Genomic DNA, 16851 nt, shown 5'->3' with positions numbered 1-16851 from the left:
ATATATATATATATATATAATATATATATATATATATATATTATATATATATACATACATACATACATATATATATATATATATTATATATGTGTGTGTGTGTGTGTGTGTGTGGGGTGTGGTGTGTGTGTGCACACACACACACACACACACTATATATATATTATATATATATGTGTGTGTGTGTGTGTGTGTGTGTGTGTACACGCGTGCGTGCATGTGTGTGTGGGTCTGTGTGCATGTTTAATGTGTGTGTATTTGTTTATATAGTTTGCTATATACAGTGGATAGATGGATGGTTGAATAGGTAAAAATGAGTAACAATGCTGATTCCTTATCATTAAAAAAACCTACGCATGAATATTGTACTGAAAAAACTTATCTGCTAGTTATATTTCATGATAAAAAAATGCAATAAAGAAAATAATCAACATAAAAAAACATAATGCAACTGATAGCAATGAGATAAGTAATTGGCCTTATCTCAACTACTTCTGTATTTATACAATTGAAAAATAGATATCTTAACTGAGTTAGCTTCGAGCTGGGCGTCTTATCAACATTCCACTTTCTGCAATCGTCTTCAAGATGGGTCGTTCTTTCCTTTTATTGTTGATTGTTGGTGTAGTCATAGGTAAGACTTTATTATTTCTTTTTTATTTTCTTTCATTACTTTCATGACAACTAAACCTTTTTATCATAATGAAAGGGGAAAATGTACGAGATTTGAATTTTATGTCCTATCAAGTTAAATTACATCTATTTAATTTTATGTGTACACGGAATATAGTGAAATGGTAAATGCTTCACGTCAACAAAATCTCACATAACAAGTGTACTGTGCAAATAGAAATTTTTAAGGAATAATTGCAATAGAAAAAAAGAAGGAAATAAATGTTTGGAAAACAGGCTGTCTCAATTTCCCAAATTCCGCTTGGATTTTTCATTGCGAATATGTTACTTTTGCTGATAGTTTAGCCACATTTTGCCCACACGGGCTCCTTATTATTCTACCGCCTGTAAATATTGTATATCTCTGTGGTTTTTAGGTAAATTTGGCCTTATGCCAACTGAACTCATAATTGTACGATCACGAAACATGTGGTAAAAAAATGGTAATTGAAAACTAACCACACGATTGGTTGATTTTTCATACACAGATTTTCTGAGTCTATTAAAGAGTGTAATTTCCCTATGCTTATGCGAGAAAGTCTTGTTTTCAATGTTATTTTCCGTTCCTGGTGACCGTCCTCCCTTTCTAATATTATCTGGCTCTAAGTTTGTTAGTATTCAAAGGGAATACAATTCATGGGATTAAGGTATAATGTGCGAGTGCTCTGTTAGGTTGTAACAGAGAAGTGAGAGGAATGCAACTAAACTTTATAAAACAAAAATCGAGATTATATACAAGGACTTACGAGCAAGAACGTCACAAAAATGCCAACAAAATAAAACATGAAGTATGAAGCTTACACAAGTTGGTGTTATTATCGGTGCAGGGAAGAGCGAACGATACGACGAAAAAGTAAGACAATTACAATGTAAGTGCATGTATGAAACATGTGCGGAAAAATATCATCTCTTTCAAAGATTCGAGTAGATCTCCTTCAACATCAGTTATTGTTCCTGACCACAATGTTTAAAAACTTCAAAATCATAGACTATGATTATCATAATAAATGGGCGAATCCTTAGGCCTATCCCTCTCGCTTTTCTACATTTACTTTAAATCTTTATCTGACTACTCTCCCCTCATTAAACTCTTTTGAAATGATTCCCTAAATCATACGGATCTCCCTACTGGTGAATTAAGGTAATCTGTTATGAAGAAAAAAAAAATGTGGAAACAAAGATAAGAGTTAGAAACTTGTCGCATCTGGTACAAGTCGGATTTGTTATCCGACCATCAGCTGGGCCTTGCAGCAAAACTCTCTCGTCTGTAAAGATAAGAGCGAACTTTTACAAAATTATTTTCTCACGGGATTGGCGTCATTGAAAGATAGATTAATTAACTGTTTAAAATACAACGGAAATGCAAAGGAAACGAGTAAAATCCAGATATTTTTCATGTTCTAACTCATAAGCAAAGTAAAGACTTTTGTTTAACCTATGTTTTGAAAAGAGAACAGAAAAGAGAAAAATGAGGATAAAAAAAAGAAAAAAAGAAAAGAATATGTAATGTGACAGTGAAATATGTATTTCATGAATATGAATGATTGTAACCAGTTGAGAGAGAGAGAGAGAGAGAGAGAGAGAGAGAGAGAGAGAGAGAGAGATTAAGCTTTTCATCTCACTCTTCAGTACTGATATACTGATAGTTTATTTAATCGAAACATTGAAATCACTTCGGTACTTTATTAATTTCCTTCAACAAGGTAAACAGAAACATTTAAGTCAACAGAACATTATCTCTCTCTCTCTCTCTCTCTCTCTCTCTCTCTCTCTCTCTCTGGTATAAAATTAATCTTATTTAGATATTTCACATGAGGTTTTCAAAGACAAGTTTAATTCTTAACAAAAATTTCTGAGTATTTCTCATTTGAGGTTCGAATCAGGAGTTGTTTGAGGATGGATAAATCCTAAATAATTGGTAGAAATAGTGTTTTAATTTAGCTTTCTGTTTAAATACGAGCACAAGTACTCATACATGTGCAAACAGTATATATATATATATATATATAAATATATATATATATATATATACATACACACACGCACACACACACACACACATATATATATATATATATGTATATATATATATATATATATATACACACACACATATATATATATATGTATATATATGATAAATTTTGCACATTTAGACGTGTTTTTCATATTCAAATAAGCAATATATGTATATATATATATATATATATAATGTATCATAGCCACGGAGGGTAAATTAAAAATACTTGATTGGAGTTAGTACTTTCATCCATTAGGGACATCAGCAGACTCAACAATGAGAATACATATACAAAGGCATCGTATTTATGCAGAAGGTGATACAAGAGCTGTCAATTTTTTAATAATTTCAGATAAGTCAGATTTTAGCTAAAAGGATAAACCCCGGATTAACAGAAAACCGACCAGGGATTACATTGAAGTGTTCACCTTGCGTACAGGAATTCTTTTTTATATCCTGTACGAAAGGTCAAATTTTCAATCTAAGCCCTGGTCTGTTTTCCGGTAATTCAGTGTTATCCTGTTATCTAAAATCTGACTTTTCTGGAATTATTAAGAAATTGACAGCGTTGGATCCCTCTTCCTGTATAGATGCGATGTCTTTGTATATGTATTCTTAGTGTTGAGTCTGTTGATGTCCCTAATGGACGAAAGTACTAACTCAAACCAAGTCTTGCAATTTTTCCTTCTGGGGCTATATTACACAATTAAGCCTGATTTCTATCTCATTCTTTTTAGCAAAGCAGGAACAACCTGGCACGAAGTCTTGTCCTGATAATTATTATGAATGCAAGGGAGGAACATGTATCCCAGATGAACTTCTTTGCGATGGAGTTGATGATTGCGTTATGGGAGATGACGAAATAGGATGCTGTGAGTAAAGAGATGTATAAAACTTGATAGTACATAGCTCATGTTTTAACCAAATTGTCGAATTTTAGAGATATTTCCTTTACATTTAGGTATTCAGAAAAAAAAAATTCTCTTTGTGCTTAATATAGAGCTATACTGGGTACAGAAATTCTAAACACTCTAGTCCATGAGCTCATAGTATCATAGTATTAGTAATATTTTACAGATTTAATTTTTAAATACTCATAATTTTTACAATTATTACGTTTCATAGTCGATAGCAATAATGATAATGCTTTGTAATTCTCTTTATCATTCACGGAATCTAAATCAGTCTCAATTTCCTAAAATTTAACATGACAGAAATTATATCGAAGAGGTTGGTCTGCAATTATATGGGGTATATTCTAATTGGGGGTAATCGTATAATTTTGATCTTCACTGTAGAACATATTTAGGTAACATATATTAAGTAAAAAACACATTACCTCTTAAACATGCATACGATAATAAAAACGTTTCCAAGAGACTGGAAATATCATGATCCTGAGACATTTTCTCATTGCCCCCCTACTACTGACTAGTTGAAATACTTTAATGACAATATATGCATTATCGAGAAGACATTGACTGGGTCTGGCACCTTTCATGCCAGTCAGTACATGGGCATCAGACGTAAAGGACAACAGGATACAGCAATGGATATTCAGATAAAGACTGGTCGGTCAAAGGTTCTTCATGCTCCACCTGAGATTACAGGTGTTAAATAGGCACTTTCTCTGGCAAAGCCTGATGGTAGACTGCGTCTACATCAGAACAAAGCAGACCTTGGCAAGATTCTCCAGCAAAGCCTCCACACAATGTTACGCCTGAACCATTACAAATATGCACTGTCATTGATGGAATGGCCACGATCCAGACTCCAGACACTAGGAAATAGGATGAACGCTAATAGTCTCGGTGAATGGGCCGATGCTGTTGCTGATTATGTCAGTCACGTGTTTTCCAACAGTTGTTCTAGAGTTGACCTTACCTTTGATTAGTACAGGAAGAAAACAATCAAATCAACAGCTCGAAGTCAGAGTACAAGGCAAGAAAGCAATCAGATGAGATGTGCAAACAAGAAGTCAGTCCATGGGGCGGTGGGATAGATTCATCTCCTAAGATGAAAACATAACGACCTTGGCTAATTTTCTATGCCTAGAGTTAGCAAACAGGTTCCACAACCAAGGAGTGGAGCTGGTATTGAACGGAGGATTCACGGGACCTTGCAAAAGTTTGGACAACGTCAGGGACAGATGTCTCAAAGTTGTCATCTGCTGAGCATGAAGAGGCGGACACTAGGATTCTTCTCCACGTGAATGATGCAAGTGAACAGGGATACTCACAAACTATTGTTGTGAGCCGAGACACTGATGTTCTTGTTCTCCTTCTTACTTTTCAGCCACAGCTCAGCCACTTTCTCTGGATGAAAGCTGGAACACCTAAAAAGCAACACTTTATTCCTGTTCATTCCATCAACATCGTCAGGGAGAGATGTCTCAAAGTTGTCATCTGCTGAGCATGAAGAGGCGGACACTAGGATTCTTCCCCATGTGAAGGATGCAAATGAACACGGATACCCTTAAACTATTGTTGTGAGCCGAGACACTGATGTTCTTGTTCTCCTTCTTACCTTTCAGCCACAGCTCAGCCACTTTCTTTGCATGAAAGCTGGAACACCTAAAAAGCAACACTTTGTTCCTGTTCATTCCATCAACATCACAGATTCGAAAAGAGCATCACTTCTTGAATCTCATGCTGTAATAGGCTCGGATAGTACAAGCCAGTTTGCTGGAATTGGGAAGGGCTCTGCATGGGCTATCTTCCAACAAAACTCACAGCTTCAGGAGGATCTCGGCAAGGAAGAGTCTCCAGATGAGAATGTGATTGCTGATACATAGTCCTTTGTCTGCAAGCTGTATGTTCCCAATAGCCAAGAAAATTCCATCCAGAAAGTCAGGTGTGATCTATTTCTTGGCTTGACCAAATCACTGAGAATTGGCCTCCAACTCGTGTGATACTTTGATGCTTCACATCAGGCGCTCACATTATCAGTCCCTAATATAGAGAAGAGCCTTGGAAGCTGAACTACATCTTCCTGCACTTGGGGAAAGTGGGTGGGAACTGGTGTTAAAAGAAGGTAGTGAGATGCTTCAGCCACAACTGATGGCTGGGAAGCCAATCACTGCATTTTGTTTGGAGCTGACAGCAAGCAAATGTCAACCAATTTGTACAACCAGACGTTGCAAATATAAACATAATGGACTCGGATGTACACAAACATGTGGATGTAAAAGCCTTTGCAGAAATCTATATAATGTTCAAGTTCAATAGGCATTTGTGAAATTTTTGTTTGTTCCTTAAATGTTTCCTTCAATACACATAGCGATTGCTCTGCTAAGTCTATTTTTCAGATCATTCATCTTCATTTCATTTTTACCCCATTTTCTTAATTTTCCTCATAAAACTGGTAATAATACGAATTTTTGTGGTCCAAAACAAAAATAAAGTACATAAACATGTTTCTCGAGTTGAAATATGGTGTAATTGTCACAAACTTCACAACTTTCTGTCCATTACAACCTACAGTATGAATAAAACAAATTCTGACGGTGGCCATCTTGGAAACTGTCATGGCGGCTGTACCATCCATTTTTACAATGTCCAACAAGATGAACTAGATTTTCCCATGCCTTAACACTTAAAAAACACATGTTGCACTTCTCTAACATGAAATCACAGCCAGCCATTTTTTAAAATTAATTACAGAGTTCGGCTGCTTGACTATTTATGTATGTATACAGTTTTATAAATAACACACATGAATATATGATTATGATTATATATGTACATAATCATATGTATTCACACACATATACACACACACACACACACAAACACACACACACACACACACACACACACACACATATATATATATATATATATATATATATATCGCTCGTATGCGACAACGTCGTCATAAATCAAATATAGCTATTTTTCAGGAGAGCCATTTTAATCAATTAAAACACTCTCATATTAATGTATGTCGTTAGGGCATTTAGCGCCTCAAACGATCAATTTTCTAGCTACAATTATGACACTTTTGCCAAAGGAATCAGCATTTGAAGATGAATATGTCTATATGGATAACTCAAAAATACATTTTTTTTGAGTTATGACGTTGTTGTCGCTAGCGAGCGATATATATACAGTATATATATACATATATATATATATATATATATATATAGTATATATATATACCCGCAAATTTTCTGAGGTCGTGAACCCATTGTCGTCTTTTCTTTCTCCTGCTTCACTTGCAATTTATATGGACCCATTCTATCATTCTTTTATTCTATATATCACTCGTCCTTCTCATTTCATGTCCTTCCCGTGTCCATCTCTTTTTCCTATATGTTGTTATATTATCCTCTGCTTTCGTTTGACCTCGTATCCATGTTACTTCTTTTCTGTCTCTTAATGTTAATTCCATCATTATTCCTTCAATAGATCATTCAGTTTTAACTGGCAAATGTTCTAAGCCTTTAGAAAGGCTCCAGGTTTCTAATGCATAGGTTAATTCTGGTAGAACTATCTGATTAAATACTTTTCTTTTTAGATAAAGTGGCCCTTTACTCTTTGCTATTTTCTTTTTGTTTACCAAAATCTCTCCATCCTGTGCTTATCCATCTCTTAATTTTCGTCTCGTATCCTGGGGAATCACTTACTATCATTGCCAAGTGCGTATATTCAATAACAATCTCTAGATGTTCGTTCAACTCTTATTTATTGTCTGTACATTTTCATCTTAGTTTTACTCATATTTTTACTCATATTCATTTTCAGTTCTACATTTTTGCTTTCTCTATTCAAATCTTCTATCATCTTTTACAAATTCTCCCATGATTCATGAAATAGAACTGTGTCATCTGCAAATCTTAAGTTGTTAAGGTATTTCCCATTAATGCTTTGAATAATTTATAAAAGATTGGTCCTCCTATCTAACTACTTTCTCAATTGAAATTTTCTCAATATCTTTATGTAATTTTAGAGTTCCTATATTTTATGTAGTTTTAGGATTGCCGTATATTGTAGATATATCCTCAAATGTTCTAGCATAAGTATCACATATTCCATGTCTTTGGAGGATTTTTATTACTGCTCAAGTTCAGAAAGAATAAGAAAATTTCTCAATCTTTAAATGTCATAAATAGGGATTTTTCCTTCTCAATTGATTTTTTCCTTAACTGGTTAATTGTATGGATATAGCCAGTTGTTGGATATTCGCTACTAAAACAAGCCTCCTCTCTTGCCTGATTAAAATCTAGCTTTCTTTCCATTTTGCGTAATATTTTCTTTGTAAATATTTCATATGTTACTGAGAGTAATATATTTTGTGTCTCTCTTTTTGTGAGATGAAAAGAAGTTGAATGATTTCCCAGCTGAAGGTATAGAGCAGTTTTGCAAACATTTTGTGCAAAGCTCAGCATGATTGACTACTATGAAATATCCTTCACCTATTATTACATAATTTGTTAGGCCCTTTTCTTTTACTTTGCCTATTTCCTGTTTTTTAATGTTTTTTATTTTTTTGTACTTCTACTGTTACTTTATGTATCAGTTCCGGTGTTTTATTATTGTTGAACTATGCATTTTCATCCTTTACAACATAAATCTGTTGGCACCATATTCAGAGTCTTCTTTTCATTAACTTGATGCTTCTCCGTTTTTTTTAGTGTTTCCTCAATTTTGGCCGGATAGTGTTAAAATGTTTTGTGTTTTAGTTTGATTATTGTTTTGGATAGTTCTCCTCATTGCATTTATCTCATTTTGGATTTTACGATCATTTTCTATCTTTCCTCTATTAGATTTTCAGTGTTTTATGATATTTCCAATTGATCTTATTTAAAGTTGTTTCTATCAATCTCTTGTGCTGATTCCAATAAAAAAATTTATTAAACCACTATTAATTTCTTCTTTATTTGCTTCCATTTCGCCATGTAGCTGAGAGTATTTATTTGTATAGCTAAACTAAACTTACCATATTTTTCGCTTTTTACAGAAGTTTATATCCTTTCTTTAAATATATTTTTTTTCTTTCTTTTCATTTCTCACAAGTCTCTGGTCAACTGATTTTTTATTTTGATCTTTGTTTCTACATTTGTGCTTCTCCATGTCCCTTTTTTCTGTTCATATTTATGAATAATGGCGTTCGGGATTTCAAGATTATTATTTTTTAGCAAATTGTACTGGCATTTTTCTGCTAACATTTCTTTTGCCTACTCCAAATTTGCATACAGCTTATTCGCCTCTCTTTTTTTTTTCTTTTTTTAGCCTACTTTACAAAGAAATACCCCTAAGCAAATACAAATAGTCTTACATTTTCTCGAGCTAACTCCAGATCTTCATAAACAGTTTTTATTTCTTCCTCTGTATTGGATGTTGTTGGTACATACGTTTGAATAATCTTCATTTTATACTGGCTAGTACAGTGGTAACGTGTTTGCCTAGCGTTCGCTTGGCATCAGATGGGTCCCCGCCCGGGACCGTGAGTTTAAGCTGTTAACTGAGGAGGCACTGTGGTAGGGCTCCACAGTCGGGGTATGGGCTTAGCCGGCTGATGTACTGGTAATCATCTATTCTAATGGAACTGAAACTGAAACCAGACACCTTTAAGCTTTAACATTTAATAATCAATCCTGCAATTCTATTACTGATACTATGAAATTCTTCTGTTACCTGCAGGATTTTTATTGGGAAAAACTAACTCTATTTTCTTGGTCGCTTTTAAGTCTCTATAATAATCCCCAGTTCTTGTAATTTCACTCGTTCCCTTTATATCCCGATCTATCTATTTTAGCATTTCCAGTAACCCTACAATATCTTCCCTTGACAGGGTCCTGACATTGTACATTGCCAGGTTCAGTTTCCAAAAGTGGCCTTTTCTATTCCAATATATATATATATATATATATATATATATTTATGTATATATTATATATATTTCTATATATATATGTATATATATATATATATATATACATATATATATGTATATATATGTATATATATATATATATATATATATATATATATATATATATATATGTATATATATATATATATATATATACATATATACATATATATATATTATATATAATACAGTATATATATATATATATATATATATACATGTTATAGATATATATTTATATATATGTATATATATATATATATATATATATAAATACATATATATATATATATATATATGCATCTTTATCTATGACCAATACAGTATTATCAAGTCTACATAGGACTACTCAGTTTGTGAGATTCAAATTGTCATACCTTAGCACCATACTTTGATACCCACACACAATATAATCATCAACTAAAACATGAGATAATTGTGTTCTGTAAGTCAGAGATTACAGGAAATTCAAAAAGATATGAATTGTCAAAGATTTAAAGGTAAATTGGAACTGAACAACATATGATAGATATACATCGTCTGTAAACACAGTAGGTTTAGAAAATTAATTTCCCTAATTTGATCGATATTGAAAGAAGTTTATAGCAAAGAATCACCATCGTTAGTATGTTATGGTAAGTTCAGGAAGTAGGCCTACCGGTATTTTATAAGGCATTCTGTACAATTGGTAACTGGTCACATATAAATTATCTAAAATATTTTGTTGTTGCTACAATCTTCCGTCAGATGCCAAGAAAGTGTATCTAAGGATGTTTCCTCGTAAATATTTTTTTAAACTCTAGCCCACCCCTCCCCACTTGAAAAAGCTCACCTACGCCCATGTACATGCCTTATATTATTATTATTATTATTATTATTATTATTATTATTATTATTATTATTATTATTATTATTATTATTATTATTACTTGCTAAGCAACCACCCTAGTTGGAAAAGCAGGATGCTAAAAGCACAGGGGTCCCAAAAGGGAAAATAGCTCGGTGAGAGAAGGAATCAAGGAAAAATAATTTCCGAACGGTAAATAATTCCTATATGAACTATTTAAACTTTAACAAAACAAAAGGAAGAGAAGTTAGATAGAATTGTGTACCCTCAAGCAAGAGAACTCTAATCCAAGACAGTGGAAGACCATGGTACAGAGGCTATGACACTACCTAAGACTAGAGAACAATGGTTTGATTTTGGAGTGTCCATCTCCTAGAAGAGTTGCTTACCGTAGCTAAAGAACCTCTTCTACCCTTACAAAGAGGAAAGTACCCACTGAACAATTACAGGGCAATAGTGAACCGCTTGGGTGAAGAAGAACTGTTTGGTATTTTCAGTGGTGTTAGGTGTATGAGCACAGAGGAGAGTCTGTAAAAAATAGGCCAGACTATTTGGTGTATGTGTAGGCAAAAGGAAAGTGAACCGTAACCAGATTGAAGAATCCAATGTAGTACAGTCTGGCCAGTCAAAGGACGCCGTAACTCTATAGCGGTAGTATCTCAACGGGTGGCTTGGATTTCCGTATTTTAGGGTATGGGGAATAAATGCATAAAAATCATATAGTCCCTAGGCTGGCATCCCTATCTACATCATACCTTTCCTTCATAGAATATAGCTCAATTATGTTTCTTTCAATATATTTGAACAAACAAATTTCTAAGTGCCTGTCCATTTAATAACATCGCACAGTAGTAAGCTCAATTAGTGTTATATTTCAGTGACGTTGATTATACGAGATTTATACAAAGTAAATAATCACATGGGGATGAAAAGAATATAGTGAAATATAACAAATAAATTTTCATATAAACGGGGCTTTAGGGACCACTGATGTAAATGCTGAAATACGAGCATTCAATATACCTAATTAATTATGAATAGGTTAATGGAAAAGGCCTCTTTAAAAGCATTTCCTTATTCATAAACAGGTTTGCCACTCACACAAGAGTTTTAGCACAATCCGCAAACCAGCATTTTTTTTTCTTTTTTCTTTTTGTGTGGATCGCTGTTATTTACTGTTGCTAAGGCTTTGGAAAGTGTTCGACCCGGCATGATAAGATATGAAATTTCTTTTATGAATAAACAGATTTCTTCAATCATGATTTATGAGATAGCCGTTTACATTGGGGACTACACTTCCATTGCCCCTGAGAAATTCACCATGGCCCATATTTGTTTTCCTGATGCTAAACTTACTAACTGGATCCTGAGAGATTAAGAATCATTTACTTTACTTATATGCTTATGCAGGTTTGACGCTATAGTATTTTACTCTTATGTTTTCGAAGGGTCAGTTTCTAAGTTGACTAGTTTGTCTTATAGGTTAGTTATAAGAGATTCATTTTGAACCTGGGTATTTTGATAATGATACCCCAGTAGGTGAATGGAGTTTCAGCAATCTCGCCGATTGCTGCTAAATACCTGAAACTTCCATACCATATACAATTTTTGTATGTCTTTTTCCCCTACTAAGCGCCTTAATGCTTATGTTGAAAACAATCATTTGTTTCTTAATTAACAGCTGGATTTTGTAAGGTGCTTTTATTTTTTTTTTTTTTTTTTTTATTTTTTTTTTTTTTTTTTTTGTTACAATTTTCATCATTGTGCAGATTTCCCTTAAATCTTTTCAGGAAGTATAGATAATTAGTTTTGGGATTAGTGTTGTTTCTAACCATATTTACCCTGATGTGTTTGATTTCTAACTCAAACAGATTAGAGTTGTTTGATTATCTTCAGCATACTGTTTGAATTCCAGGTAACATTTAAACATTAGATAAAGAGAGCCCTATAATATTCATAGGAATGTAATAGTTGTGTTCCATTAGGATTTGCTACAGGTTTATTGTTATAATTTTCATCATACAGATATGATTAACTTTGTTGTTTCTCCTTCAAAGCAGGCATGCTTCTTACGCAGATAATGTGTATGGTGATAATGTGATGGATGGGTAAAATCTATAATAAAAAAAAACTCAAAGTCTGATTTTTAGTATTTCTAGGACATAAAATTCCCGCAGTAAAATTTTTACGTAGATTTTGTTTGCTAAATTATGTAGGAATCTTTTCAAATTTTAATGGTTACTATTGAGTTCTTGTTAGCTTTTGAAAAATATATCCTATAGAATAACACGATGTGGAGGGTTGATTTTTGTTTTATTTATTTTATTTTTGTTGTTTGCCAAATCCAGAGAGAGAGAGAGAGAGAGAGAGAGAGAGAGAGAGAGAGAGAGAGAGAAAGTGTTTGTGTGTGTCAGCGAGCGAAAGGTAGTTTAGTGTAATGATTGTTTGTTGTGATTTAGATTGTTGGTATAACTGATGTTGTTTGTTCATGTTTTAGCTAGCTTAGGACCTTGGTGAATGTCTTGGGTGAATGTTCTTTTTGATTTGACTGCAGCTAGAGGCAGTTGTGTGGTGTGAGTTCTGGATTTACTTTATATTTTTTTACCAGCATGGAGGTGTTTGTTATTTCAACAGCCGTAATTCCTCCTTTGGAGAATTTTTTTTTTTTTTTTTTTTTTTTTTGTGGAATTGATTATTAACGACCTGGCTAATGGTAAGGAAGTTGATACGCTACTCTGAATTACATAATTGTTGATGACCCGGACCGTATGAACTTCCGATTACTGTTGACGATGATGATGATGATGATGATAGCCTGGACCCCAATCATGGAAGTAGTTGTTGCAAATTGCCACCCAGTGGACCGTTAAACACAGAGCTGTGTGGTTTGAGTGATTCAAGGGTGTGGAGGCTGTTCTTGTGACATCCCACCACAACGAAAATACCTGTTTGCTGGAAGTCTTTCAATTTTCTTTTGGAGACCCTTTTACCCTAAATAACTATATTCATAGTTTCCTTCTGTAATGATTTAAATATAGTTAGTCTGATTGGTTTTCAATAGCTAAGACTTCACATGCAATTTTTTTTAGATAAAAACTCGAGGACTATTGAATTTCTTACCCCTGACTTGGATATCCATATATAAAACCGTTGGTTAAGTAGCTCTTTAAGAATTCCATTCAAAATGTTTCATAATTCAGACACTCCTATTAATTCAGATCTTCCCATACTATCCAATACCCCACCTAGTATCAGATCAGTAGTTAATTTCATCCTAGCCCTTTCTTATATGATCATCAGTTCTACAAAGTGTTCTAGAAGTTTTTTCGGCTGTTACCGAATTGTATAATTGGATGCAGTAGCTTTTTCCTTGAGTAAATTGCCATAAATCTCATTTCTTAATTCACGTGCTACTTGTAAAGTTTCTTTGTTATTTATCTTTTTTTTATCTCATTCATTGTTATATATGATTTTACGCCTATATCTCTTTTCCACAATTGTACCCTAACACTTATTGCCTTCGCTTCACGGCCTAAAGCTATAGTATGGCTTTTAATAATAATAAGAATACTGTTCCGTTCGTTTCTTTCATTAATATTATTTACGCATGATAAACGAATATATTTTAATCTATTAAAAAAAAATCCAGCTGGAATTGTATTTCCACATGGCTACTAGAAAAATATTGACAATTGTTTTAGGTTACCCATGCTCCAAAAATGGTAACTTATTTATGATATTGTAATGTATCAATTACTCAAGCAATAAGAATTCAAGTCTTTTTCATTTGGTCTTTATTATAATTGCTACTAAGCATTTCGGATTTACATCTTTTCCAATTCTATGACATTCAATCATTACTGTTTTACAAATTTCCTATATATATTTAGGGAGTGTGAGGATTTTCAATATTTTACCAGGACCGTTTTCCAGTCTGGACTCCAGTCAACCAGTTATAAAACATTATAAGAAGACAGTTATTATCTCAAGGAAAGGAGAAACGATAATGAAGAGTTCTGTTGGCGATGCACCATAATATGAACTCGCTTGTTAGAAATGCTATCGGTTCATAACGATAACATTTTCAAGCATGGTGCTAGACAAAGATATTTCCTTATTACTCTATTTACGTCCACGGCATTATCATTTAACTTATAATATGAGGACTTAGGCTATAGATAACTCATGAAATTTTCAAATAAAGGTCGGTCTGAGTTTCGGTTTATTAGTAAGAATTTTATAATCGGAATTTGCTTGCATCCATTGATGGGAAAAAAGGGGGATTTTTAACTGTATGACAATCAGCTATAGCATCTGTTAATATACTGATAAATCTCTACATGGCAATCAACTACTATGACACCAATATACCTTTGAGCCTTAAAGTCACATAGGTCAAACTACATTTATGCTCGTTCTTATATTGCAGCTTTTGGAACAAATTACATTACAAGGTACTACTCAAAGCTGATCTGCAAATGTTTGAAGCCTAAATAATTAGTATAACAAACTCACGAAATATGATCGTAGAAAAGGTTTATTACTCAAACAATACTCATTTGTTATTCCAACAGCTTTATCTTGCCCCTCCCGGCTTTTATCAGTGTGACGGCGGAGTCTGCATCCCAGATCAATGTCTTTGCCGATGGCGTTAACGATTGCATTATGGGAGATGACGAGAAAAACTGCTAGTACTACGGTTGAGGTATAGTATAAGCTATAACAAATTTTCTATCAATCTATCGATAAATTTATCTATATATATCTATCTATATATCTATCTATCTATCCGTATATATATATATATCATATATATATATATATATATAATATATTATCTATCTATCTATCTATCTATCTATATATATAAAGATAAATATATATATATAATATATATATATAATATTCACACATATATATAAATATATATAATACATATATATACAGTATATGTATATATTATATAATATATATATATATATATACGTGTTTGTGAGAGAGAGAGAGAGAGAGAGAGAGAGAGAGAGAGAGAGAGAGAGAGAGAGAGAATACTATGGGTATGCTTTGAAAGTATATACTGTACCCATATTTTTCTTAAATAAGGATCATAACGTTTCCTGAGTATTCCCTAATATATGTTCATATATGACTATTCTGACCAATGAATACCTCTCACACACCATTCATTCCGTCATATTATCCAAAGGTTATGTTATGTAAATTTATTCTAATTGATATTTTTATTGTTTTTCTTTCCTTAGTAAGTTCCGTGCAAGGCCCAATTACTACCATAGAAATTGACTGCAATTTCTCATTGAAGTTTGAACTATGCACAACGCATAGTTCTGAAGAAGTAAATTCTTATTCAGTGACTTTGAAATTTTTTCTTTTAACCTATTAAGATTTTCAGGAAATTATTCCTTTATTATTATAAATAAACCATTTTCGTTCACTCTGTTTCATCTCTAACGATTCTATTCTGTAAATACAGTACTAAGAAACTGGTTCCTTTTCTGATATTCCAGCGATTGAAGTGAGTTTTTAGAATAATATCCAAATGGTGCTAATATATTTTAAACTCTTTAACAAAAAGCTAAAAAAAAACCTAGTTAATGAAGAGAAAATCAACACTAGACATCATAGTCTATATCAAATTTATAAAACCATAATGACAGGAATATAGACATTACTAAGTAAAAGATTAATGGGAGAAAAAGGCATGAGGTGAATTATGGAACTAAGCAGCCTCGAACTATATGATATTTTATTGGTAAAAAGGATAAGAAATATTCCATCTAACAAATTCTATGAGACACTAGTGGGTAATTAGTTTTCTTAATTATTCCATGTTTGAATACTTAGCATGTCACTTTTTCTTTAGTATTTTATATGTTTTTTATTTGTATTCTAGCCCGGAAAAGCAAATTGCAGATATTTATGCATTAAGTTTGACAACTAAAATATTTTTTATTTATATAGTTTAGACACATAGTACTTCAAGATCGGTATGATTCAAAATAAATCCTATTAAAAATAATAATAATAATGATTTTTCACACAAATGAACATGAAATCTTTTAGACAAGTTCCTTTACCAAATAAGTCAACATTCTTCTCTCTTTCCTTACTAAACTTGATAAAAGGTGCAGTAACAATGGTTTTTCACTGTCTCAATATTATTTTTCTGTAGATAAGGTGCATATGATAACGATACTTTCATCCAAGTTCTTTTCAAAGGCGTCTCTATTTCCCTTATTACCTGTCTAATATTTATGACGAGGAAAGCAATCAAAACTTTTGTTCTCAGGAAACTATATATATTTTTCCTTCATATTTTTTCATTCACTAAAGTTTCAATTTAGACTCTGTTATCTACCTATCATAGCTACATAATACACAATAACTTGTCACAGATATCTTGTATTCAATAAAT

The 16851-nt window shown here is 32.7% G+C and overlaps 1 long non-coding RNA gene across 1 annotated transcript; it reads left to right on the top strand.

Annotated features, from left to right (window-relative positions):
- Positions 1-516: 516 nt before the first annotated feature.
- On the top strand, positions 517-15694 carry LOC137652300 (uncharacterized). Its single transcript, XR_011046249.1, has 3 exons — positions 517-634; positions 14993-15117; positions 15680-15694. It is a non-coding gene; the product is annotated as an uncharacterized lncRNA (long non-coding RNA).
- Positions 15695-16851: the final 1157 nt, after the last annotated feature.

Source organism: Palaemon carinicauda, chromosome 13, assembly GCF_036898095.1.
Source record: "Palaemon carinicauda isolate YSFRI2023 chromosome 13, ASM3689809v2, whole genome shotgun sequence".
Classification (NCBI taxonomy): Eukaryota; Metazoa; Arthropoda; class Malacostraca; order Decapoda; family Palaemonidae; genus Palaemon; species Palaemon carinicauda.
This window is presented reverse-complemented; position numbering and strand designations above follow the sequence as displayed.